This window comes from Eptatretus burgeri, chromosome 12, assembly GCF_056783735.1.
Source record: "Eptatretus burgeri isolate ZD-2024b chromosome 12, Ebu_testis_v1, whole genome shotgun sequence".
Classification (NCBI taxonomy): domain Eukaryota; kingdom Metazoa; phylum Chordata; class Myxini; order Myxiniformes; family Myxinidae; genus Eptatretus; species Eptatretus burgeri.
The window spans coordinates 70,107,882-70,135,381 of NC_140972.1; the positions used below are offsets into that span (position 1 = coordinate 70,107,882).

At 44.6% G+C, this 27,500-nt stretch overlaps 1 protein-coding gene and 1 pseudogene across 2 annotated transcripts in view; both read left to right on the plus strand.

The window, feature by feature from the left end:
* LOC147015879 (leucine-rich repeat transmembrane neuronal protein 3-like) overlaps positions 1–27,500 on the plus strand; it is a 262,950-nt gene that overhangs the window by 24,691 nt on the left and 210,759 nt on the right. The window lies entirely within an intron of this gene.
* Positions 11,740–16,381, plus strand: LOC147015880 (ribonuclease P protein subunit p38-like; annotated as a pseudogene).

Here is a 27,500-nt window from a genome sequence, read left to right on the forward strand (position 1 = left end):
GTCTCTGTAAATGCTCCGACTGAGGCAAGTGATCTCACAGTAAAGGACACATTCTATGCCATGCTCGAGTCTGTGGTTGATCAGTGCCCGAGGTGAGAAACTCTTCCAGTCTTGAGGCATTTCAATGCATTGACTGCAACTGACCGGGATGGTTATGAGATATGTGTTGGTCCCCATTGGTCTGGAACTATGAACCAGTATAGCACTAAGTTCCATGACTTTGCAAGAAGTCATGGACTTAGGGTGGCTGGTTCATGGTTTCAGTGCCCACAGTCTCATTGCTGGACATGGTATTCCAATTCAGGTGGTGTGGCAAAGGAGATTGACCATGTGCTCATTGATATAGTCGCTGGAGGATGATCCAGAATTGCAGGGTCTGCAGGAGTGCTTAGTTCCTCAATATCGACCACAGGTTTGTAGAAACTCTGAAATTGCAGCTTCAATCCAGGATATTGGTACCATCCCAGCCAAGGCTGGATGTTGGCAAGCTCAAGGATGAGAAGGTAGCTGAGGAGTTTGCGAACTGGCAGAGTGGAGATTTGGGCAGTCTGGGTGCTTTGGGGGATCCTGAAGAGTTGCGGAATGCCTTCAAGACCACCAACCTTGTTGTTGCCGGTAGATGTCTTGGATCAAACAATAGGGCAAAGAAAAATTTTGTCTCTCAAGGGATACCTTTGACTAGAATCACAGGGCCAGGCTGAATGCCAGAGCTGAGCTGTTCAGGGAGCTGAAGCATAAAACTGCACATGCACTCAGTGGGGACAAGGAGGACTATGTGCAAAGAATCTGTGAGGCGGTAGAGCATTACCTGTGGTCAGGTGTTTCTCGTCCTGCTTACAGGGGAATTTGTGCATTGCATTCCTCCAAGCCCATCCCTCGGTGTACTGCAGTTAGAGCAGAGTGTGGTGGGCTCTTGACAGAGGAGTCTGAAGTCAAGGCCCGCTCGGTCTGTTACTTTGATTGGCTATCCCAGGCTGATACACCAGCTGTCGAGTTGGATGTCAGGGGTGTTACAATCCCGATTGCTGACCCTCCAATTAACTGTGTTCCACCATCGTTTGTGGAAGCACAGGCTGCGGTGCACCGGTTGAAATGGTGTAAAGCTCCATTTGTTGTAAAGGTTGAAATGGTCAGCTGCAGCTGTATGAACATGTGGCTCATTTTCCTGACACTGATCCTGCTCACCAGATTCTCTCAGTGAGGGAGCCTCTTGAGTGGAGGAGGAAAAATGGGCCAACCATGTGCCTCTTGGTTGTAGCAGGTTGATCAGCATCTCAAGGAGATGGGGATGGGCCAGGCATCTGCCTGGGTGATGGCCAGATGGAAGCCCCTGGAGTACCGGCAGAAAGTGGACACAGCCATGTGCTGCTCTGGCACATGCTTCCATATCTGACCTGACCTGGTTTTCACCACAAATGAGGTTGATTCCGCTTAACCACTCCAGTGCAAAACTCTTGTATTAAAAGTCCTGGAAAGGTATGTGGTCTTCACTATTCATTTCTTTTATGATTATGGAATGAAAATTGGAAGGGCACTTGGTGGAGCATATACCTGTGCCCCGCATGCCACGAGATCCACGAGAACATATTTGGCCCAATATATTTTTGAGATATCGTGCTATATATGGTTTTTGAGGCCTTTCTCTCAATGTAAAGAAACTTAACAATTCTTGCAGTCGGATCCGGATTCGGATATTCACCAAAATCCAATCAATTTTTTGTGGTCAAACAATCAACATGTCCACTAAGTTTCATCCGAATCCATTCATAAGTTTTTGAGATATCATACTCTACTATATTAGTTTAGCCCTATCTCAATGGTGAAGAATCACTTTAAAAATTTCAGTATCCAGATCCGGATCTTCACTAAAATCTAATCAGCTGATCCTTGTCATATATCAAACCTGTCCACAAAATTTCATTTGGATCAGTCCACAACTTTTTGAGATATCCTGTACACAGACAGACAGACAAACAGACAGAAAGGGGTCAAAACATGACCTCCTTCACCTTCGGTGGCAGAGGTAATGATCTTCCCAGCAATGGATTTTTATTTATTTATTTGTATGCAGAATGTGGCTGCTTGACCATCATTTTCTGGGGTGCAGCTGTACCACTGATAGTGCCCTCTGTTACTTGTTAGCTGGTACTCATTTTGCCAACCTCAGAAGGCTGACAGGCTGAGTCAACCCACCTGGTGTTAATTCAACGAAAATAAGGGGCTTGAACTCAAGACCCCAAGATCTTAAGCCAGCTATCCAAACCATTAAGTCAACACCAAGCTCCAGCAATCGATGTTTTGGTGAAATAAAAAATATTCTTTCCCAAATATCACTTTAATTTACATACTTTTGTTTTGTTGCAATTTGAACAGGATCACCCCCAAAATGCATATTTTGACCGATTTTTCAAAATTTTATGGGTGAGCATACCCCCAGACTTCCCCGAGGAAAATCTCGTTTTTACTTTTTTTCAAAAGTTCTGCAGTTTCACCCATGGGAAGCACGGTTCATTACTTCTTACAATGTGTTAGCATACCCCACGAGCATCGTATATTCCCGAAGCGATAGATAATTCTATTTGTACATATAATTTTTCTTTTTATTGTTTCATCACATTTGCCATCCTTGATGGACGTGCCAAAAATTTAGTATGAAATTTTTGTAATTTATTGATGCTGTTTCACCTTGGAATTGTTTCTTGTTTGTTGATGCATTGCTTTTTTGTAGCAATTAAATAATTTAGTTGATGTCTCTTAATTTTGTGATTACCCTATCCATAATATGCAGAGGCCTTTCCTTATGTAATGTAATTATTCAATATAAATGTAAACTCCTCATTGTAAATTGACTGATTTACACGATGCAGATGGTGGAACGTATTCAAGAGGCTGAATCACCAGTGACATGTTAACTCTCAAAGACTAGACAGAGCCTTGAGCTGTCTCGTCTTGCTTTAATTACCGAGTCGACTATGAACTGTCAGACTGGTGCCACAAGTAGGATGCTACATCAATGAGCATGACGACGCAAGTGGACATTCAGCTGTGGACCTCTCTGTCAGCATGAGCAGATGGATGTTAAAAATCTGCCGGTTTCTTTCAGTAGTCAGTGATTAATCATCAGTAACCTGGTCAATTTCCAAATTCTGGCCCTCGTGTGGAGGGGCACTGCTTCAGTGGCACGGCTGTGCCTCAGTAATGCATTGTTCATTGAATCCCTTTTGTGATATCACTCCACAGTCTAATAATTTCTACTTTTGCATTCTTCCTTCATAAACAACCATTCCAGTCAGTTTTTTGAGCAACCTTGGCACTTTATGCAGAGTATTTACTTCTACCATCAATGGTGGGTGGAGGTTGTTTTCACCCCTATTTGTCTGTTTGTCTGGGAGAAAGATGTCTCAGAAAAGTTGTGGACGTATTCGGATGAAACTTGTTGGACGGGTTGGTGTGTGACGAGGATTAATCGATTCTTTCCAGTCTGGCGGAGGGATGCACTCTACCGAGTGTAGTCCTAGTTGCTGCGTGCACGCAAAGCTAAAGGCAGGGTTAAGCAGTTTGTTCACTTCTGTCTGTTCATCCATCCACAAACGTCAGTTTGATTGAGGAACAACTTGATTTCAATTGAATGATATAATTTGAACACGGATCGGAAAATGAACCTGTAGTTTAGCAGGACCTTGACTCTGAACATGTCCCTATCGCACATGCTCATGGAGGAGCGAGATAATCTTTTCCTCTGGCAGTCAAACAAATTAAAAATCATTCCAAAGTCCAAACATAAAACTTTCTGGTTTTAGGGATGTCATGCAGGACACAAACAACAGGCACAAATAAATATTTTCACTTGTTAAATCGAATTGTGTAAAAGACGGTGCCTCAACAGCGGTAAACTTCAGAAAATAGCTATATTTTCTACAGCCTTTAAGATCTTCATTTTATTTCAATTCAATAAGTTCAAATCAAATTAAAAAAAAATCAAAGCAGTTAAAATCCCAGCCGAGTCATACCAAAGGCTTTAAAAATGGTACTTGCTGCTTCCTTGATGCTCAGCATTGAAAGGGATAGAGCACAAAGAATCCCCATCGGTTGGCATCCATGGGGAGGAGAAAATTCCTCCGGAGGAAAGCGGTGCAATTGTTATGCAATTGCTGGTACTCAAGAGTATCCTGGGAAGTGAGGGCACTTCCCCCAAGCTCAGTGGCTGTGATAAATGTTTGTCTCGTCAGTGTGTCCATTTGTCTGTAAGTGGCAGCTCCATTACGAGACCTTGAATAACAAAATTATCAAATTTTCTGCTCGTTCTCTCAGCGTTTGGAAATATCGACATTCAGACAAAATGGTGGCTCATAGGAAATATACATCGTGTTGGGAACACGCAAAGCAAGAGTTTACAAGACACTTCCCATGTCGTTTTCATCAATACAGCATAGGGTAAGGTGTTCTATGAACTCTCTTTTCAATTGTGATATGTTTATTTTTGGCTGCCACCTTCGTTCCTCTACATTTTCTTCTAAGTTTCGGAACATAACCCCCTTTTCCCCATAGGCCCTCAGTTTTAGCATTCGTGGTTTTGATATTCTTGGCGTTTTCCAGGAACATAGCATCCACGACGTTTAAGGGTTTACCGTGTTTCTAATTTAGAGATTGTGGGTTCAAAATATAACTAAAGGCAGCAGTAAAAGGGATCTGGATTCTAAGCTTCTGCAAACCTTGCGTCAGTCGGTTACAAAAACCCAGCTGGCTCATCAATGACTTTTAGGGAGGGGGGTGATCTGCCTACGTCACCTAGTCAGGTCTGCACATGTGATGTCAGTGCGCACATTTTGTTTTACTCTTAATGGCCTCAGGGCTACTTGCGATCGAGACTACGTGCCAATTATTTTACGCGTCAGGAGAGTTCCATGTCTCACAGGTAATCACAATGCACAGGTTTTCTTTCGCCAGTATTTCGCAACAGTAAATAGTGGAGGGGGAGAAGAAAGACATGGCCGCTGGGGTGATGACGAATTACAGTAATGGATAAAGAAAATGATCCTCCCACCCACAATACCACGGCACACTGAATTATCTATGTCGTTAAAAGGCCTCACTCACTTGGGTGATCAGAGAGATTGTGGGAGAATACGGGACACAAAAGAAGCTCTCGCATGTGCGACATTGCTCGCGCGTAGCTTGGTGCCAAAACTCCCTATGGTACAGCTTCAGGTTTCATTTGTTCATCCGAGCCAACAGCGCAACTTGAATAGCCGGAACTCGTGTTGAGAGAGCTGCAGGACCAGAGCGCAGTGGGAACCGAACCAGGGTGAGAGAGCGAGTGCGGAGTCTGGTTAGCAAGGCAGTGTGTGGGAGTCCGAGGCACAGAGTGCAGGAAGTCTAGACAAGAGGGAACGATTTCCGCTCTTGGCAGTCCTCTTCTAGTTTTTCTTTGTGGTTCGGGTGGTGCCAGTGACCATACGTTGTGGACTGATTGACCCCTCTCCAAGGAGCCTTACCCCCCACCTTCTCGGAGTCTCGTGCTCTTGTATGGCCTATGCTCATGCGAGCCACATGGACACAACTCGTTCTCGATGGTGCCGTTCCATATGGCTGTCAGTGGTTCACGTGGATCCTGGCACTGCTCTTATTTCATTACAGTAATGGGAAAACCGTTAATCAACCACAATAGGGAAAAAAAACAACGTCAAACACCAGGGTGGAGGAAATGAGTGTGTTGACACAAATAGGCTGGGAGGGAAGATGGAGGGAACTTCACGAAAACAGCTTGTTATGTACGGTTATGCTAAACATGTATGAAGGAAATAACGAGTATAAACAAACCCAATTACCACAAATCCACATCCATAGCAATATTAACCAATTAACTATTGTCATGCTGGCTTCTCAATTTCTATTCATGTATTCTCACATCCGTCTCTGAATCCTTCCTTTAATATTTGGAGGATATGTTTGCAAACGTTCTGTCTTTTGGGACTCATCTGCCATGTTGAGTTAATTGAAGCATCCCTCAGCTTGTGTTTTTTTCTGCACTGCTGCCTCGTTCTCCACTATTGCTTGTAAACTACTTGGGCTTACTTTGTTTTAGTATGTCTGATATTTGCTTTCCTTTCATGCTTTGGATTTATTTTACATGTTAAAACACATTGCAGTTTTTCACTATAATTGTGATTCATGTATTTTTTTGTTTGATTGTTTGTTTGTTTTGTTCAGAACTTCAAGAGGCCAGTAAATTTTCAATTTAACATTCATGTTTTTGCTCATTTTAGCCTCCCTCCGCTGCCCTTCCTCCCCCACATCCTTACCCTTTCTCCCACCTTCCACACACCCTGTCTTCCCACTTCCATCGCTCATTTTCGAGGTTTCGGTTGGATAGCTCGGTCAATTCCCTGGGCATATATTTCAGAATCGGTCGTACTTTTTGAAGAAAGTGTTCAGTGGTGTCCATACTCTCTTTGAAGAGTTACCTTTGGAATTGTATTAATAAAACAAATATAGCAAAGAGAACAACAATGTTTATAACTACTACAAACTACAAGTTGTGACCCAAAAATATGGAAACACCAATGTAAATTCACTTAATAGGGTGTTGGGCCACCATGTACGGCCAATACTGCCAGTTTAGTGTCATGGCACAGAGTCCACCAGCATCTGGAATTCTGCAGGAGGGATGCGGTCAATCATCATTCTTCCGCAAGAAAGTCAATCAACTCGCACCTGTTTGATGGAGGTGTAAAACGCTGTCTCAAGCGTCGTTCCAGAATATCCTATAAATGCTCGATGCAGGGCTGTGCAGAATTTTGTACAAGACCCTTAGCATGCTGGAATGTTATTTGCTTCATTAACACATGGGCCACACCTTTGTGCAAGCTGGTGCTTGGTGCCCCTCATTTACCCAGGTGTTTCCCCCCTTGTTTTGTCCACTATTTGCAGCTTTCATGCATGCACGCATTGTAAACTCATCACTCCGACGTAATAAGTAATTATAAAGCTTCGCTCTGAGTGTTTGTGCAGAGAACTATCCTTACAACAATGGATTGGTGTTTGTGTGTTTCTTTGTCACGCTACTCTTCCTCCGGTTCTGGACCGATTACATCCAGACTTGCTACATAGGATCAGCATGGCCCCAATTAATGTACAGCGTTGTTTTTATCTTTGCCGGTGGTATTGCAGGGGTTGGGGGGCACATGGAAATTCTCTATGTAAATGTGTATCATATTGCACTACCTACAGGTAGGGGTATTACAAGTCTCCCATTTGCAGTACAATATTCTTGTCCCCACATTTTCCAGTGGAGTGAGGTGTTTGGAATTATAAGGAGTAAGTATGTTTTTGCTTCATGCACGTAACCCGGGTTCTATTTTTATTTTGCATATACAGAGCTGTCAGTTACCTATACACTATCCAAATAAAGGTATGCGTCAGAAGAGTGTGTTGTGTGCTTGGAACAAGATCAACCATAGGGCGGGTACTCTACTCGTGAACAATAAAACACAAGACTTAGGATCTACTTGCTCACTATAGGTAGGTTGGTAACTTTGCAGTTTTTTTTTAACTAGCTCTATATCCTGGTTTTGTCTCTCTCTCTCTCTCTCTCTCTCTCTCTCTCTCTCTCTCTCTCTCTCTCTCTCTCTCTCTCTCTCTCTCTCTCTCTCTCTCTCTCTCTCTCTCTCACTCTCTCACTCTCTCACTCTCTCACTCTCTCACTCTCTCACTCTCTCACTCTCTCACTCTCTCACTCTCTCACTCTCTCACTCTCTCACTCTCTCACTCTCTCACTCTCTCACTCCTCTCTCACTCTCTCACTCTCTCACTCTCTCACTCTCTCACTCTCTCACTCTCTCACTCTCTCACTCTCTCACTCTCTCACTCTCTCACTCTCTCACTCTCTCACTCTCTCACTCTCTCACTCTCTCACTCTCTCTGTGTCTCCCTCTCACCTCTTTGTGCCTGCCTTGGTCTTTTCGGCCAACCACATTCTGCCATAAACCCATTCTTTGTGACCCTCCCCAAATCAAAATTCGATGCTCATCTCCATGTCTTTTTTTCTTACCCCTCTTTTTCTCATCTGTTAAATTATCTTCCTGAATGCATTATCACAAACTCTTCCGTGCAGGATTTTAAGTCTGTTGCCCACCATCACCTTATAGTCTGTCCATTTTCCCCTAATGAGTTCTACTGCACCCACTGAGAGCCTGTTCTCACCCTTCCCCTGCAATTCCTCTCCTTATGCTGTGGTACATCCATTTGATGTCATCTCACTTTTTTCCCTTTGCCCAATTTTGTCTGTTGGTCTGATGTCTCCTGTCGTTCTGCTCTTCCATGAGCTGCTCTACCTTACTAAAAGATGGACAATATGCCCTGAGAACAATAACATTGGGAGTTCCTTTCTGTAATTACCTTTTTCATTAAAATCACCATGGAGAGTTGATTCAATGCATCACTTCTAGCAGTAGGAGAGCAACAAAGAAGGGAAAAAAAAACATATTAAGGTTCCTCCAGCAAAATTTAATGAGGTGCTCGTTATTGGCATCTCACACCCTCACACTCAGAGTGCACATCTGCTGTATTCCGAGAGCCATGATACTGGAAAGGCCAATGGTGGAACTCAGATTCATCTGGGTTCTTGTCCTAGTAGCGTCTTTGTACTCCACTAACTTTGCCTGGTTGAAAACGAATATCCTCTTGAGAGATTCGCACATCGCAGCTCTGTCTGCAACATTTGCCATCTCAATCTGGGGCCCACCACACTCTAGTGACTGTCTCCATGACCCAGCATGGGTGTTTGCACTTGAATATGCTGTCCTTGTCCAGCCTGCCAGCATTTGTCAATCAGAAAGTCCACCTTGGTCCCATGGGTCTAGACTTTGTTTAAAAATGGTGCAGATATTTTTTAATTCTTCACTTTCCAGAAACCTCCAAACCATTTCGGTGTTTTCATATCACCCCACCTTCCACCTCCTGCCCCCACACTGTTTTTATGTCTGACATCATTGGAATGTTGAGGGACACAGTTCAGCCACCAGAGCACTCATACAAATGAGATATGTCGTTGGTGTCTTTCATAGCAATGCTTGCACAATTGATTCAAAATAATTTGAAGACCTCCAGTGTTTAAATCTTCAATCCCTTCCTTCAAATGCATGACAACTAGATGAAAGACAGCAAGGATGAGATAAAAGTAAGTGTACGATTATCTCATCAAGAAAAATCTTCCCCCCCATGGTTTCAAGTAGATTGTGCACCACCACCTCATGTTACCCCCGCCATACTTACCCACATCGTTTTACCCCCATTAACCCTTCCAAAACCAACATTCATATTTGCAGGTTTCTGTATTTCTTCCCTTTCCTTCTCTCTCCTATTTACCTCCACTACCGAAGGTGGGCGGAGGTTATGTTTTAACCCTCATTTGTCTGTCTGTGAGCAGGATATCTCAAAAAGTTTCAGATGGATTGGGACAAAACTTGGTGGACAGGTTTGGCATTTGACAAGGACGAATTGGTTCGATTTTGGTGGTTATGTTACAAGAATTTAAAAGTGATTCTTAATAATTGAGAGATCGAAGGGCCAAAAATGAGATGTAGAGTGACATTTCAAACCGTTGTGGATGGGTTTTGACAAAACTTGGTGGATGAATTGGGTAGATGACGAGAACAAGTCAATTTGATTTTGGATAAGGTCCAGATGCAGATCCGGCCTATCAGTGGGATATCACATGTAAACTATTCAGCCTGGTGGAGGTGTTTGCTCCTCCGAGTCCAGTTCTAGTTTCCTATTTGTTCATTAACTTGCTTATTGTGTCCAATAATTGATTATTGTCCTGTCAGTTCATATCCTCCATCACCTTGATTTTCCATGAGCCTCGATCTTGTGGAGAAAAAAAAAGTTTACACATTTCTTCATTTATAATGCAGCACAAGGCTTCAAGGTAGCATCATTGACTGAGGGCACAGCTTTGTCGTTGATGCAATCACCATGGACAATGCCCTCTCCTGGTTATGGCAGGAATTTCGAATTTGTTCAGGGTGCCAGTGATAGCTTGCCTCTGCCTCACAACGGACACCAAGGGATCTTTAACACCACCAACAAATGCTGGCAGACAGGACACCCATTCAAACTCCATGCAAGGGACAGCACACACATTGATTAATTACTCTGCCTGTGAAACATTGATATGACAGTTTACAGCTGGGTCAGGATTCTAACCCAGGCTATAAAGCTTAGAGGCATGTATGCATCCCTCTTGGCCATCCTTTCAGCCCTTAGTTTACACTAAAGCAAGTACTATAAAATACATAATGTACATCTACTTTATATGTGTAAAATCAAAAAACATTATCTTGTAGTTGCGAAATGGTTAACCAAAGAGCTAAAATGATGTCTGTGTATGACAAGGGTGGAGGCTTGCCTTGGCATTCTGGTTAAATTCCAAATTTGTTACAAGTCAAATGCTGAGTTGATCACCTTCGTTGTCTCTTTCGAACCATTCCTGCTTTCTAACCACTGGCAATTCATTAATGCTCAATCAATGGTGACCCTCATTGAAGATCTTGGCAAATGCTTGTTTCACCTGCTTAATCGATTCCAAAAATGTCACCAAATGTTAAAGTATACTTGCATTTACAAGAAACATAACATTGTTCACTTTCAGAACCATCTGGCTATTCTCTTATTTCCAACAAATTAGTTAAGTCATCAGTTTAAGCCTTCCATGTACCTTTAGGACCCTCGCTATAGGAGGGCCTTGCTTTGACCAAGTGCTTTTTCCGCTTCATGATAAATAGCTATTCAAGCAAATTTAAACTTGCATGTCGAGGAAAAGGGAAGCTATTACCTTGATCAAATGTAGGTTTGGAGATGCACTCAAAATGTTGTAGCAAAAACATCTCATGCAATTAAGCATTCACTCTCCCTACCTCCAGTGTCTTGTTATGCCTGAAACATCAAAGCAACAGAAGAACGATGGCATCGAATACCTTGCACTTGGCAGCACTCAAAGTTCATTCCGGTTTCAAATGTGGTGCAGAGAGCTCTTTCAGATATCGACCTAAACCTGAATATTTAATATTCTGATTGATAAAAGTGGTGTAAGGTGTAATACAATACACCAAGTGCATGAACATGAACATACTCAAGTTTTTGCATGTGTGTTTCCTTTGAGTCAACAATTGAGATGACTTTGGACCCCTTAATTGTAATTACAAACATCCAATCATCAAGAAAGATCAAGTAAAACAGACATCAGATGTTTGAGTTCACTATATGTATGTGTATATATATATATATATATATATATATATATATATATATATATATATATATATATATATATATATATATATATGTATACATACATGGTCGAGGCTCGGGGAAGAGCTAGAGCAGAATGGAAGGGAACAAAATGGAAAGGGGGAAACACCAACAGCAGCGTAAAAGTGAGAATGAGATCTCGGGGAGCAGGAGAAGGCTAATGGGGGTGAACAAGCTGAGCTGAATGAAACGCACCAAGAAAAGGACTGGGAAATCAGGGATGAAACACAAAAGGAACAAAGCAACTAACAACTGAAAAGAGGTGAGAAAGAGGGGGAAAAATCACAATAACCTGGAAAAGGGGTATGCTTGGGAGTGGGATAATTTTGGGTAGAAGAGGCTAGTATTATAGATGGTGCACAGGGGGTAGTGGTAGTGTAGTAGTGGTAAACGTAGTACTGTAGTACTGAGGTAGTGGTCTCTCTGAGGTAGTGGTAAATGGCTATCTTGAAACCCTGGAGAGAACAATGGGTCTGCAAAATTCAAACACTTTCATAAGCCAGATGAGTCAATAGGACATTGACAACTGTTCACCACTCTTTTTTTTTTTCCTCGTTCCCTTTTCTCTCCCTTCCACCTTCTTCCCAATATTATGTTCACACTTCAAATTTCTCAGCATCAGTTCATTGTCTCTGCTGTGACACCACACTATATTGCTTCCGTAAAACGTGCTGTGCTCTGCAACTGGGTGTCAAGGTTTTCACATTCACCTGGAATGATGTGTCCCACAATGTATATGTGCCTCTCACAATTTTTTATACATTTTTTTTATTTTGGTTAGGCCCTTTAGGCCTAACTCAAGGTTAGCTTGATTGTCAGCCAATGGTATACCTTTATAATGGTCATTCTTTTTGTTGATCAACTGGTGTTCAAATCAACTGGTAAACTTGTTGTCGTTCCTGTTCATTTCCTTTTATATACACAAGATTACAAAGCCTTGACATAGAATGATGATATAAACCAGAAAATTTGGACAGAACTTAATGGCAGCATAAAATTGCTCACAGCTGTTCGTCTGCATTCCTTTGTTTCCCTTCTTCCCCACTTGGGCAATATTGTCCCAGAATACATTCAGTCTTGCTCTTCCCCTTGGCCACTTAGTGATGATCCAACCCAGTCGACACATGTTTTCCCTGGTCAATACCTTGTCTTTTCCATTCCTTTCTCGTTGATCCTTCTCCTCTACAAACGGGTGACATTTTCTTTCTATTGTTCTCACCCACCTATCATTGTACTCTATGTCTAACTGAGGCCTTTCTTGTTGGCAACATACTTGTCTAATATTTGTATGTATGCCTCTTGTCCGCATGTGGCTTTCCATTTCTTTGTTGGTAATTTGACCTGTTGCTCTCTATTGTTTTGCTCTTCCATGGATCTTAATCTCTGTAAAAAAAAATACTGTAAAACAAACCTGCAATATCATGAAATGTGTCAGAAGCAGTTTTGTCAAGTGAGATATAAATGTTGCATTAAATCAACAAGACATTGATTGATATATGCTAACTGCTATGGGAAGCAAGGGGCAGCTGACGTTTCAGGCGTTAACCCCGCCCTTTTACTCTGATGAAAGGTTAATGCCCGAAACGTCAAATTGTCCTTGCTTCCCACAGTGGTTAGCATACCTCGAAAAACATCCTGTTGATTTCGTCCATTGCTCCACCAATCCACCATGCTGTTGCAGAGGATAGGTAGAGCAATTGATGAAAATGCATATCAACACCAGCCTTCATGAGTAAGACAAATTTCCTCATTTGATATACAAATATTGTTTGGGGAGTGAGAAATACAAAAGCATTGTAAACGAGAAGGGCACTCGGTAGAGCGTATACCTCCAGCAGGCTGATGAGTTTGCATTTTGTATCCCACTGATAGGCCGGATCTGGAATCTACCATGAACCAAAATCGAATCAGCTTGGTCTTGTCATCTAACCAACTCGTCTACCAAGTTTCATCCGAATCCGTCAGTAACTTTTTGAGATCATGCTATATATCTCTTTTCGTCCAATCATTCACTGGGGAAGAATCACTGAAAAAATTCCAGTATCTGGACCTGGATCTTCGCCAAAATCTAATCAATTTGTCGTATCACACCCAACCTGCCCACTAAATTTCATCTAAATCCGTCCACGACTTTTTGAGATATCCTGCAAACACAGACGCAATCAAGAAAGATGTTGTGCATAGCAGGATACTTGCGAAATCCCTACAAATTTGACGTGAAAAATAATTGGTGGTTGAATTCAATGTTCAAATCTGGAAATCCTCTTAAAATTTAGTTAATCGGATGAAAATTGACAATTTTAGAAATCCGGCCTATGTTGTCCTTTTGGTCTATGTTGACCTCAAAAATAATTGGTGGTTGAATTCAGTGACCTGATGTGCATCCTCTTCAAATTTCAAGTCAATGAGATGAAAATTGAGGATTTTAGAAATCCCAGCTTCGTTGTTGACCTCAATCATTGGTGGTTGAATTTTGGTGACATAATATGCAAATCCTGTTCACATTTCAAGTCAATGGGATAAAAATTGTTGATGTTCGAAATTTAACCTAAGTTGTTGACTTTTGGCATATTTTGACCTTTTGACCTCAAAATCGATAAGCTTCTTGCTAATGACCAACCACACCATTCCTTGATGTTTCGTGAAGATCAGTTTAAAATTGTGACCTGTAGGTGATTGACATGCATACAAACACAGACAATCACAGACCAGAGCAACCAATATACTACTTGCAAATATTTCATTTCGCAAGTAACAAACAGACATGCAGACCGAATAACACATGCAACCAACCAATATACTTGAAACATCTTCGATTTTCAGAAGTAACAAACAGACTGCGGTGAAAACTTAACTCTCCACCTTCGGTGGACAGAGGTAATAATGACGCTAATTGAGGTATGCTAACTGTTGTAAGAATCAGGGAGAAGCTGATGTTTCAGATGTTAACCCTTCGTCAGAGTAAAAGAGTAGCCAACACCCAAAATGTCATCTTCTCCTTGCTTCCTATGGCACTTAGCATTATTTTCTCAATCAATGTCCTCTTGATTTCATCCATTTCACTCCTCTGCTGATGCAGATTGACACCAACTTCACAAGTAAGACTACTTCTTCATTCTACTTTGTTAATAATACTCCCATTCATGGTATATATTGATAGATGTGGTTCAGAAACAGAAATACATGATTTTTGAGACAAATATGGATCTATTGCGATGTTGATCCGAATTTCAAACAGGACAAATTTGTTTCTCAACTGTATTTTTTCTGAATATGCAACCTGTGTTGCTCTGCTTGCATTGTTGCTCCACACACGCAAAGCGAAAAGTGGGTTAAGCGAATGGTTCACGCCTGTCTGTCTTTCTGTCTCGACAGACGTTAGTTTATGATCAAGGAACAACTTCATTTCAATTGAATGTTATGTTTTGAACACAAATTGGAACATGAATCAGAACACTAATCTGCAGTTTAGTAGTACTTTGGCTCAAAATTTATTGTTATCAGTATAATGTTGCAGTACATGGTCATTAATTGGATAATGGTTGCATCTGTATACTTGTACATGCCTGTAATTTACAACAGTATAATCTTTTGATTTTTCTCACACCTGGATCATATCTGGAGGCCCTTCCAGCCTTGTTGAGAATGTATTTGCAAACAAAGTTTAGAATTGTCTGTCTGGCCCACAAACAATTTTTAAAAATGGAGGAAACAAAATCTTGTGCATTTTGATATTAATTTTACAATCTACATAATATTTTACCATGAATGACACCAAAGTTGGGGTGACCTGCTTATTGATCGTATCTTATCACACAACTGTTGAGACAGGGATTGCAAGTTTCAAATCCCATATTTTATATTGATTTGTCTCTTGTCTCATAATGCCCTTATGATTCAAGTAAAAGTACACTTATTACAATCTTCTAATGCACTTGTATCCATGTCATATGTGTACAACCTCTGCCACAGGCCTGGTGAACAAATAAAAAGCAGGTACACACCAATCACTTGTCACACTTTCATCATCATATTATGATGTTATATTTGTCATGACACCAGAAATACCCTATGAAATTCAATTGCATGTCCCCAGGTAATGTATATTTGAAGTATACATGATATGAAAAAAACACACACACACACACTCACACACACACACACACACACACACACACACACACACACACACACACACACACACACACACACACGGTAAGAATCATTTCTGCTGCTCCATTGTTTCTCTCTCTCCAAGCATCCTCTTATGAATTGATGTCCTTGAGTGTTTCACGACGGCAACATCAATGACATCGCAGGCACGTCACTTCCCGGTTTGTTCCATCGTCACCGCATGGGAGATGCTTTGCCATGGCCTCCTCTCGAGGATGTTGCATGCAGGATGGCCGGTCACATGACGAGCCATTCCAAGCCACATGGCCCAAATATCTCCAAGTCCATTGCCGAGACAATGACTGATCTGTTGAACATGGTCCTGACGGCTGCGTCAGAACTGTGCTGACCAGCGAGAATGGCAGAATTGAGTATGGTCATGGAAGAAGGATGCCAGGATGACAACTGATGCCCAAGAGAAAGAGCAACTGAGCGGGTGGAGCTCGCATAATGATCAGAGTAAGCTCACCTCCGTGATGAACGAAGTGCTCTGGGGGCTGGAGCGGGATGCACTCAGTCCCGTGTTGTGTGGGAGCTCATGGTCCCAGGTGCTGAGCTGGCAGATCCTGCTGCTGTGCATCTACAGGTCTGTTCCCAAAACCCGTTTGCCATGCCTGGACACACCAACCACAGCGGTGCTCGCTCTGTGCTCGGTAATCACCCTAGGTGTTCGCAAGGATTGCCCAACATTAGCGGATGCAGTGCAGGAGATGTCATCGCTGCTACTGGGACTCCGTGTGCCCTTGTTGAGCAAGCCTTGAGCCAAGGGGACTCCGATAGTGGGGCAACTTAGCTAAATATAGCATAGCAATTGTGCATTTTGTGCTGAAAGCACCAAATTTGGCACAACTGGTAGCCTATCATATTATGAACAGATTTGGATATTGGGCCATCTCAAATTCAGCCGCTGATGGCTGTGGCAGCCATTTTCCACTGCCATCAAAAATTTTGAGATGGCCCAATATCCAAATCTGTTCATAATATGATAGGCTACTAGTGTGCCAAATTTGGTGCTTTCCGAACAAAATGCACAATTGTTATGCTATATTTAGCGAAATTGCCCCACTACGAGCCTGGCTGCATCTCACGAGTAGATTTTTAAAGTACATTTTAATTTTTAGAGAAAAAATCTGGCCTATAAGAGGGGTGTGTGTGTGTGTCTGTGTGTTACCATTTGCTTCAGAGATGGCTGAACTGATCTTTGTCGAAATGTACCTTGTGAAACCCGTCCATGAAAATAATCATCATGGGGTGAATGGCCCAAAAAATATCAATATCATTGATGATGATGACGAGACCCTGAATTGGCAGTGCATCGTTTTCCTGTTCTTCCCCGACTTCAAATGAAGTGTTGTGTAAGTTAGCATGGATGGAGTTCATCCCATGCTGTGTTATCTCTTGGAATCCAAAGAAATGTGTATAAGAGTGTGCACATACTATTCATTACTGGAACCTGTTTGTTATTTTGCCAGTGTGTATTCCAAGTATGAAAATAAGATTAGGCAATGCTAGCATTTGAAAAGGAGGGTCGGGGAGGGGGTTGTGGGTGAAACATCCACAAACTTATGTTAAAGTACATTTTTACATCCACATAATACAGGTAGAAGAGCGTGTTTCAGAGATTATCGCAATATGAGCAGCAAAATAAAAAAAAGATTCCCTGGTAATGGAGAGAAATGATTTTGTTTTCGAGTCAAGGGAACCGTCTTTGAGAGAGACAGCAGGCAGTTTGGCTCGACATTCGAGCAACACCATGTTCTCTGCTCAAAGAGCAGTGCATATCCACATGCTCCTTTGGTGTTGATTAGAATGGACATTATACTCCATCATGTTTGGCTGCAATACACAGATGTGATGTAAATTTTCTTCAGTAGGGAGGACTTGTATGTAAAAAGGTGTGTGTGTGTGTGTGTGTGTGTGTGTGTGTGTGTGTGTGTGTGTGTGTGTGTGTGTGTGTGTGTGTGTGTGTGTGTGAACATAGATGTATTCAAAAGTGCTCTATGAACGAGATACATTGGAACCCAAGTAATGGTTACAATTTTATTGATTTTTCATTGATGTATATAGAATTACAAAGGAAACATAAATCTTCTTATTTTGCATATATGCCTCGTCTGACAATTTGGTGATGAAATAGTGCCCTTTCCTTTGAGCTATCTCGTCTGGGTTAGATTACTGACCCGACTGTAAACTTCTAGATTGGTGCTTTCTTCTTAGGCAGGGAGATGCATCGCGAAGAGTGTCCAACAGATGTCCAACATTAAACTGGGTGTCCTGTCTGCTAGCATTATTTAGTAGATGATAATATTCCTGTGGTTTCCTTCGTCTCTGAATGAGCGAGCTATCTGAAAAAAATTAAAATTCTTATCTAGACAACTTCTGCTGGAAAGGCAAAGGCACACCACCCAATGCAATCCTGACCATGCATGCATGGGCTGCTTTGGCATCACTGAACCTACCTTTCAGCAGTGCAAGGTTATATATGATTATGTAATCTATTCAACGATAAATATTCAACCTTTTTCTCACTCGGGTCACATAACAGGCCTTATCTGAAGCTCCAGTAGGTATTGCATTGCTGTTTAAGATCCAGGTGAAGGTGTTTGATGCTCGTCGCTCCCACAAGTCACTGAGTTTGCTGGTCACGGACCTGTAGTTTGGTGATGTTGCTGCTCTGGTTGCAGACAGTGAGGCTAGCTGAGTTGCAGCAGATCACTTACAGGCTGACTGATAAAAGTGTCAGCTTGGGGACTTGGCCTGAGCATAACAAAACCAAGATCATGTACCAACCTTCTCCTGACAGCTTTCCTCCAACACCACCTGTTTTCAGTGGCCAATGATAGACTGGAGGTAGTGGAAATGTTCCAGTATCTTGACCGTACCCCTCCCAATTTTTGTCACTGGATGATGAGATTAACCACCGGATCTCACGAGCTTCCCATGCCTTTGTTATACTCTCTCGGGGAGAAGGGAAGATCAAGCACCTCACAGTACACACCAAGCTCCAAGTTTATCAAGCAGTAGTCCAACCTTCCCTCCTATATGGAAGTCAAACCTAGTTCACCTATATCTGCCACAGCAGGAGGATGGAGGCATTTCAATGGAGTATGGGCGTCGATTGGTGGGGGACGGGGGTGTGCTGTATCACGTGATTGGGTTTTCGTATATCATGACTTGCCCGCGAGGGGTGTCAGTGATGTACATTCGGACGCGGAATAAAGCGAAGTTACTGCTACGCTCTCGCCTTCCATGTTCCGCTGCACCTCGGACACCACAGTTGGCTGACAAGGATGGTTGATCGACGAGTCACGGCGCACGGACAGGTGCCCATTTTCGTCGGAGGCGACTTCAAATTGTTTTCGGAACAATTGGGGTGCTATTTCCACGCGAATGATGTGGATGTGGCAAGCAGAAGTCGATCTTGCTCGCCTCGCTGTCGGCGGAGCATTATCGACTGCTAAGTGATTTGGTGGTGCCGGACAAGCCCAGTGATGACGGGCTGTCATTTTGGGACATTGTGCAGAGGATGAAAGCACACATGGCGCCGGAGAAGTCATTACAGCTGGCTCCATACCAGTTCGATCACCTCTCGAAAGGTACAAAGGAGCGCGTTGCTGATTTAGTGGCGCGGATTAAGCATTCTTCCGTGGCCTGCAAGTTCACGGCAGTGGAGCGTCCAGCTCGGCTCAGAGATCGCTTTATTTCTGGTTTACAAGATGTGAAAATGGTTTCGGCAGCTCTACAGCTGAAGGGTGAAGCCATTACATTTACCTCGGCGGTCGACACTGCTACAGCTGTCGAGCAGACTCTCGGAGATGTTCAGGCCATCACCGGCCGCAGCATGCCAGATGGCCTGGGGGCCCACGCAGTGTCGCGAGCGCCCCAGGACGCACGCACGACCTTCAGTGCGGGCCGGGGCCAGGCGTCGCCGCGTGGCCGCACGAGCGGCGAAGTGACCCCGTGGACGTGTTTGGGATGCGGAGGTCGACACCTGCGCCATGTGTGCCCATTTAAAAGCACCGTGTGTTTACGTTGTCACAAGGTGGCTCATCTGAAGTGTGTGTGCCGAGGGGCATTGGCCACCGTTAGGGTCATGGACGGCGATGTGCGAGGCGACCTCGGCGACCCGGGGCGAAGCCGGCAGCCGTTGATGAACCTGTTTTCAATTGGCTCGGCGGCGGCGCACCCGATGACAGTGGAAGTCGAAGTGAACGACACGCCGATCACGTTTCAGGTTGTTACGGGTGCGGCGGTGTCGATCATCGGCAAACAGACCGCGCGTAGACTCAATGACCTGAAGCTTATCAGGTCCGACTTCACACTGTTTATGTACATCCGCGAGAAGATAACGCCAGTCGGGATGGCAGACGTGTCTGTGCGGTACCAAGGCCAGGTCGCCGCGCTTCTATTGTACGTCGTGTGGGGGAGGGACCGTCTCTCCTCGGCCGAGACTGGCTGACCCGCATCAAGCTGGACTGGGCCGCCGTTCACCTTGTGCAGCCCGTGCCGAGCCGGTGGGAGGATCAGTTGGAGAAGATTCTGTAAAGACATCAAGGTTTGTTTTGCGACGACCTTTGGAAACTCAAGGGCATGGAGGCAAAGCTCTTCCTGAAGGAGGGGGTGGTTCCTCGTTTTGTAAACCACGACCGGTGCCGTATACCCTGCGGGACAAGGTCAAGGGTGAACTGGATAGGCTGGAGGCCTGTGGAGTGATCGAATGGGTGTCGTACTCAGATTGGGCCACCCCGGTTGTCACGGTGCCGAAACGGAATGGAGACATCCGATTGTGCGGGGACTTCAAGTCCACGGTTACCCGGGGCTCAGCGTGGAGCAATATCTACTGCCGTCAATCGATGAAATATATGCACGATTGGCAGGGAGTCAATACTTCACGAAGCTTGGTCTGCGTGATGCATATTTTCACCTGCCGATGGATCCCGAGAGTAGCGAACTTTTGACAATCAACACGTGTCAAGGGCTCTATCGATATACCCGACTCTGTTTTGGAATTGCTTCGGCCCCGGCCTTGTGGCAGAAAGCCATGGATCAGGTTTGCATTGGCCTGCCCGCTCAAACCTACCTGGACGATTTGCTCATTGCGGGGAAAACGGCGGACGAGCATCTTGCGAACATTGCCCAAGTGCTGACGAAGCAAGAAGCGTGTGGCCTGCGCTTGAACAGAGACAAGTACGCGTTCTTCAAGCAGCACTTGGAATACCTCGGGCACGTCATCACGCCAGAGGGGCTGTTGAAAGGCCCTCGGAAGGTGGAGGCGATTCAGCACATGCCACTGCCTCACGACAAGACGCAGCTACGCTCGTTCATTGGTATGGCCCAGTATTACCAGAGGTTCGTGCGCAGGCTCAGCTCACAGCTTGCGCCGTTAATGCGGTTGCTCAGGAAGGACGAGCGCTGCGCCTGGGGGCCTGCACACCAGGCGGCGTTCGACCGCGTCAAGCGGCTGCTCACAGAGGATACGGTCCTCGTGCACTACGAGCCTGCGCGTCCGCTCTTATTGGCATGCGACAGCTCTGCATATGGCATCGGGGCAGTGCTCTCCCACAGGATGGACGATGATTCCGAGCAGCCTGTTTGTTTTGCATTCCGGACCCTGTCCGCAGCAGAGTGGGAATATGCCCAGATCGAGCGCGAGGCTCTCAGCCTCGTCTGGGGTGTGCCGAGGTTTCATCAATACCTTCTGGGGCGGCATTTCACTTTGCAGACGGATCACAAACCACTTCAATTCATCCTGAGACCTGAACGCGGGGTACCGGTGGTAGCGGCCGTGCGGATACAGCGGTGGTGTCTGTTTCTTGCTGCGCACAATTACGATATTCAGTTCCGGAGCACCGAAAAGCATGCAAACTGCATTGACATTGAGCAGTTGGTTAAGCGTTGCACTACATGTCATACAGATGCTGATAACCTGCGTCAAGCTTCAGGACTATGGCCTACCCCAGCCAGGGCCTGGCAGAGGGTCCATGTGGATTTTGCAGGGCCGGTTAATGGCAAAATGTTTTTGATTGTGATCGATGCATTGTCTAAATGGTCAGAGGTTGTAGTAATGCAGCATACATCAGCGAATATGACAGAAGAAAAACTGCGGACGATCTTTGCTAATAAAGGGTTACCCGAGGTTCTGGTCTCTGATAACAGTCCGCAGTTCATCGCAGGTGTATTTGATGAGTTTATGTGTCAAAATGGTATTCGACATCTAAGGTTCGCACCGTATCATCCTGCAACGAATGGGCAGGCGGAGTCGTTTGTTAAAATGTTGAAATGGGCTTTGCGCACGGCGGGGGGCGGGGGGGGTGTTGCACCTGTGCAGTCGGTGGTCGATGTCTTTTTGCTCCAATACAGGAATGCTATTCATCCTGTCACCAGCGATTCTCCTGCCATTCGTCTCTGGACGGGCATTGCGGTCCAGGCTGGATTTGCTGCGACCTGGAGGGTCGGTGAGTGGGGCGGTGTCGCGCCCGACGCTGCTGCGCGGTTTTGATGTGGGACAGCGGGTGATGGTGCGCGATTATTTCCACGGGTCCAAATGGGTGCCGGCTGTGGTCTCTGTGGTACTGGGGCCGGCGAATTGCATGGTGCGGACTGATGGTGGGGAGGTGTGGAAGCGGCACGTGGACCAAATGCATGATTGCTGTTCAGCGTCACCCCCCCCCCCCCGCGCCGAGCAATGTGGGACTTCCACCTGTAATGTCGCCGTGGCCAGACGTTGTATCGCCAGGGCCGGACGTGCCGATGCCCGCGCGTTGTTCACCTGATTCAGTCCTGCCCGAGGACGACGAGCAAGCTTGTCGGCAGGGGGCGGTTGTTGTTGTGGATGGGGCGAGTCCGGCGAGGGTGTCACCTCGACCAAGCCGGGAGGCGTCTGAGCCTGGGCCGTCTGTCGTCGCTGCCCGTCCGAGGCGGGTCAGGAGACGGCCGCGGTACTTGGAGGATTTTGATTGTTGATTGGTTTCGTTTGGTCATGTTATAATTGTCATTCCATCATTAGAATTGTCATTTTACGTGGGGAGGAGTGTGCTGTATCACGTGATTGGGTTTTCGTATATCATGACTCGCCGCTAGGGGTGTCAGTGATGTACATTCGGACGCGGAATAAAGCGAAGTTACTGCTGCGCTCTCGCCCTCCATGTTCCGCTACACCTCAGACACCACAGGGGGGACATGCCCCCACTTTTTATCAAGGGGGGCAACACATTGATTGTTCCCCCTACTTTTTTCATTGAACATAAGTTACCTAACACAAAACGAGCTGCTCCAGTCCAACCAGGCCGAGATGCTCCTCAAATACAAGAATAAATTTTTAAATCTCTCTATAATTTCAGCAATCTGTGTGTGCATGTTTGTCTGTGGGCATGTTTTTCTGCGACCGCTATTTCTCGACAACCACTGGTCCGATCTACTTGAAACTTGCCAGGTATATTGCTGTGGACCCGAGGATGTGCGTTTTCAAGGTTTGAAGTTAATCTGACAAGTGGTTCCCAAGTTATGGTCTCCATACTCACAAGCCGTTCACGTCTGCTTTGGCTTTGGGAGTTGGACCAAACCATTTCACATAAATATTAGGGGGGGGTTCCCAATACAGAGCCTCTCTGGATCTTTACTTTTTGCCAAAAGCAACAAAAGAAAAAGAACCGTTAGTTTTATTGGTCTATTATAGTTCTATTAAAGATGATAGGTTAACAATTCAACATTGAGAATCCGTGCTTCCCAAGCCATGGTCTCCCACCGGCCAAGCGTCCACAGCGACGTCACTTTTTGATCCTTCGATGTTGGCTCTTCCTATCATTGCAAAGCAGAATTCGCCAAGCGTTGGATTGTTCTTCCACTAACAGGGAACGTGACCTGGGCATTTTGAGGTATGTTGGGACGTTTTCAGACTTTGTATCGTCATTTTATGAGTGTTTAAAGAAATCGCGGCTTCATGGCCCGGAGCGCCACGCCTCGGATAGTGTTAGGCCGCAACGGCTCGGGGCCCCTTTAGCGACCAAAATAGTTTATTTCACCTTTCTAACTTATATCGCCGGATGCCTGATATTATTACCTGCACGATGATGTGTGTGTTTAATTTTTGTGACTTTGCACCGTCGAGTTATAAGCCAATAAAAGATTTCGCGGCCTTGTTTGCTGATTGAGATGGTGGAGCTTGTGCAGGATGACGCGGTTCCACTCTACCGGCTCGCACGAACGAACGGAAAGATAGTTTGTCATTCTGTTTTCATATTTCGCAGTCGATAACAGTGGCCTAAATTGCAACGTTGAAAACCGGGTGAAAATCGAAGGAAAGTGGGTATTTTGGCGACTAAATTAGCTTTGAATACTTGGGAAACATCAAATAAAATGCGCTGATTCACTCTCGCTTTTGCGGCGGTTAATGTAAATATTTTTTTCATCGGTACTTGGACTTAGGGGACGTATAGACCTACAAAACGAGCGGTATCATTCGGTCGTCGTACATATGAGAATTAAATTATAGATTTTAAAAGGTAGCTGTTGAAAAATATGCAAAATTCACCTAAGCGGTTTGGACAAACGAACGAAAAATTATTTTTGAATTCTGTTCTCGGATTACACAGTATCTATAGGGTAGTAATGAGATTACCCCGAAAATCCGACTAAAAAAGGCTAAGGTAGGTAGGATTAAATAGAGTACACACCTAATTTTAGGTAGGTACACACCTAATCAAGTTTTAGTGCTGCTAATGGCTTTTTCAGGCTTTTTTCTTTCAGAAATGTTCAGAGTTTTCACGCTACTGACGTGCGCGATATCGGTTTTCTTGCCCGAAAGTCGGGAGACACGCTGGTTGATGACGTAATCAAACCAGTATTGGACTCGGGAAAAGTGGGAAATTCAAATGATTCTGACCACAACTTGTTGATTTATATAACTTTTCCTTATGGATTTTCTAATTTTCTTGAAAAAACTGTGACAACTTTTCCCCATCGTCTAAATGTAATTAAGCCTGGATTTCGTAATTTCTAAAAATATAATATCTCTGGTTCAACTGAATAGAATTCAATGATTCAAAGACCAAAATGTTTCTTTTTCCATGAACTATCTGATAGAATGAAAATAAAAACCTTTTGGAGATATTGAAAATTTTCACTATGTACCTAGCTTAGGCTTAGTAGTTTGCAATTTTTACTTGGAAAAATAACGTTCCGGAAGGAATTTCTCTTCCGCCATCATCCGAATAATTTTCCGTTTGCACGAGGACAAAGACGAAGGATAGACCGACAGAATAAGGATAAAGGATAGACCGAATAAAAATGCCCTGTTACGCAAAAATAACCCTTCTAATTCACATGTCAAAATTTATTCAACTGAAATGTAATTCCCTTCTCGTTTCATAGAGGATATGGATAGCAGAAAGTTTTTCGTGACAGCATCAAGTGGCACATCCCCAACCACTCTCCTGGAGCAATCAAGTTCCCAGAAAGAGGTGGACGATTCAAAGGAGAAGATAGCAGAAAAGGGTGCATGTGCGAGTACTCGGCCTAATTTCCCAGATCAGCCTTTTCAACCTCATGATGTCAATTGTATCCCAGTCCAAGTACTGCCAAACCGAAAATTGAAGTTTCAACAACAGTGGTTCAAAGATTTTCCGTGGCTTAATTTTGATCAGAGCATCGGCGGTGTACTCTGTCACACCTTTATGGACGCTTCTCGTGAAAAACTTACCGAACTTCCCCGGTCTGCAGAAGACGCATTTGTCTCAAAGGGCTTTCGGAACTGGAAAAAGACTACAGAAAAATTCAGACAACACGAACGATCAAACACACATAGGCTTGCCTCTGAAAATCTGAAATGTCGCAGAAGTCAACCTGGTGTCCATGTGCAGCTGAGCAGAAAACTGCTAGAAGAGCAAAGATCTGCACGGTCAGCACTTCTGAAGATTATTACTTCACTGCAATATTTTGCCTGACAAGGTTTTGCAATTCGTGGGAAGGATGCTCTGAAGGGAATTTCAAAACGCTCTTACAGTTGCGGGCCGAAGATGATGTAAACCTCAAGACGTGGCTGTCAAGGAAGACGACGTTCACAAGTGGAGAAATTCAGAACGAAATTCTACAGTTGATGAGTCATGCCATCCTCAGAAATATCTGCAGAAACGTGAATGAAATGTCCACTCAGTTCGGACTTGTAACTGATGGAACGCAATATATTCAGGGTAATGAGCAGGAGTCGGTGTGTGTGCGCTATGTGATGGATTCCTTTGATGTTCAAGAAGATCTCATCGGCCTCTACCAAGTATCGTCAACAACAGTCAACAGGAGTATCACTTTGTAAGATGCTTCAGGATGTCTTAATTCGGTGTCAACTCCCAATTGAACACCTTAGAGCGTAGACTCACGATGGGCAAGCAACATGTCCGGACAGTACAAGGGCTGTCAAGCACAGCTAAAAAAAACTCCAACCGCTGGCCAATTATGTTCACTGTGGAGCTCATGTCACCAACTCATTACATCCAAAGCCCTACAAACTGCACCGTTCATAAGAGACGCCCTTGATTATGTCCAGGTACTCAGCAACATCTACAACTCTGGAAAATTCAAGCATCTGTACTTGAATATCCACGCTGACGATGCTGACACTCCTTGCCCTACATGCCTGAGGCCAATTTGCCCGACGCGTTGGTTAACTCGTTCTCCTGCCGTGAAATCTATATTGGATAAATATGAAGCGGTACTGGATGCCCTTCAACAAGCAAGTGATGACTTTGGTACGAACACGGCATCGCGAGCGAACGGTATTCGAAGCTGTCTTTCATCAGGAAAGTGTGTTCTCGGTCTGTTTGCATCATTGCCCGTTCTCCAATCCCTTGAATACCTCAATAAGGCACTTCAGGGTTCACAAGTTTCCGTCTCTGGTATGCTTACTGCTGCAAAGGTATGCTTACTGCTCCAGCTACGATGCACCGATTACCGGGGATGAAACCCCGTCTCAACTCAGATACAAACCATGCTTGACCAATACAAGAAGGGACAGAAACGGACTGGGAACATTTCTCATTAATTTATTACAGTAAAAGACAAAGGCAAGACTTAACGCGAATATGCAGGAAGTATTTACAATGATCCAAAAACACTTATTCGGTTCTTCTTAAAGATGGGCCGACACGCAGACACACACACAAATGAAAATAAACCCAGAGTCTTATTGGACCCTCACAGCCGTGGAGAGAGACAAGCTGGGGATCAGAGTTCGGTGGGTACCTGACCGTCGAAGGGAGGGCGTGCTCCGCGATGCGGCACCTGACAAAGGTCGTTGGTCCAATCCCCAGTCGCATGTTGGGGACTCGAGGCTCGTGGCGGAGTTCGGGTGGCGAATAATGGTGGAGTCCACAGAGGGGGGGGTCAGGGTCGCTCTGTCCTTCCTTGTAGAGGGCCAGTAGAGACACATTCGCCGCCACGATGGCCCTCTGCTCAACACTCGTGACAGCAAAAACCCCTTCTGACAGCAACGTAGACCTCCTGTGACCACTCTTCGTAATCGCCCCTTTTAACCACCCCTTCGTAACAGCAAAAACCCTTAAGAACCTCCCAACACTCTCGTGCAACCCACCAACAACGCCGCAGTGAGTCTGGAATTTATGGACCTCCCTCAGTTGGGAGAACCCTTGGTCAGCACACCTCTCTGTTGGCCTCTAATTGGCCAGGATCCTACGGGCACAGCCTTCCTGGGCGGGGTTTCGGCCATGCAAGAAGAAAGCAGCTCCTCCCTCCACGCGTGTTTGAGGAAGGTGGATGGTGGTGAAGCCACCTCGAACATCCTCGGGAATCCGTCTCAGGCAAAGGTGCGCTGTGGCCCGTGAACCGAGGGCGCAGTCGCGATGGTACTGTGGATCGCAATGGGGGATGTAAAAATAAAAGAAAGCGATTTATTAACCTGTCTCAGCGCACACATTTAATTCTCCCATTAAACAAAAGGAAGGGACCTGTCTCACACGTACTTAACGGAATAACTGACTTTTGGGACCTGTATGTTGGAAGCAAATGGT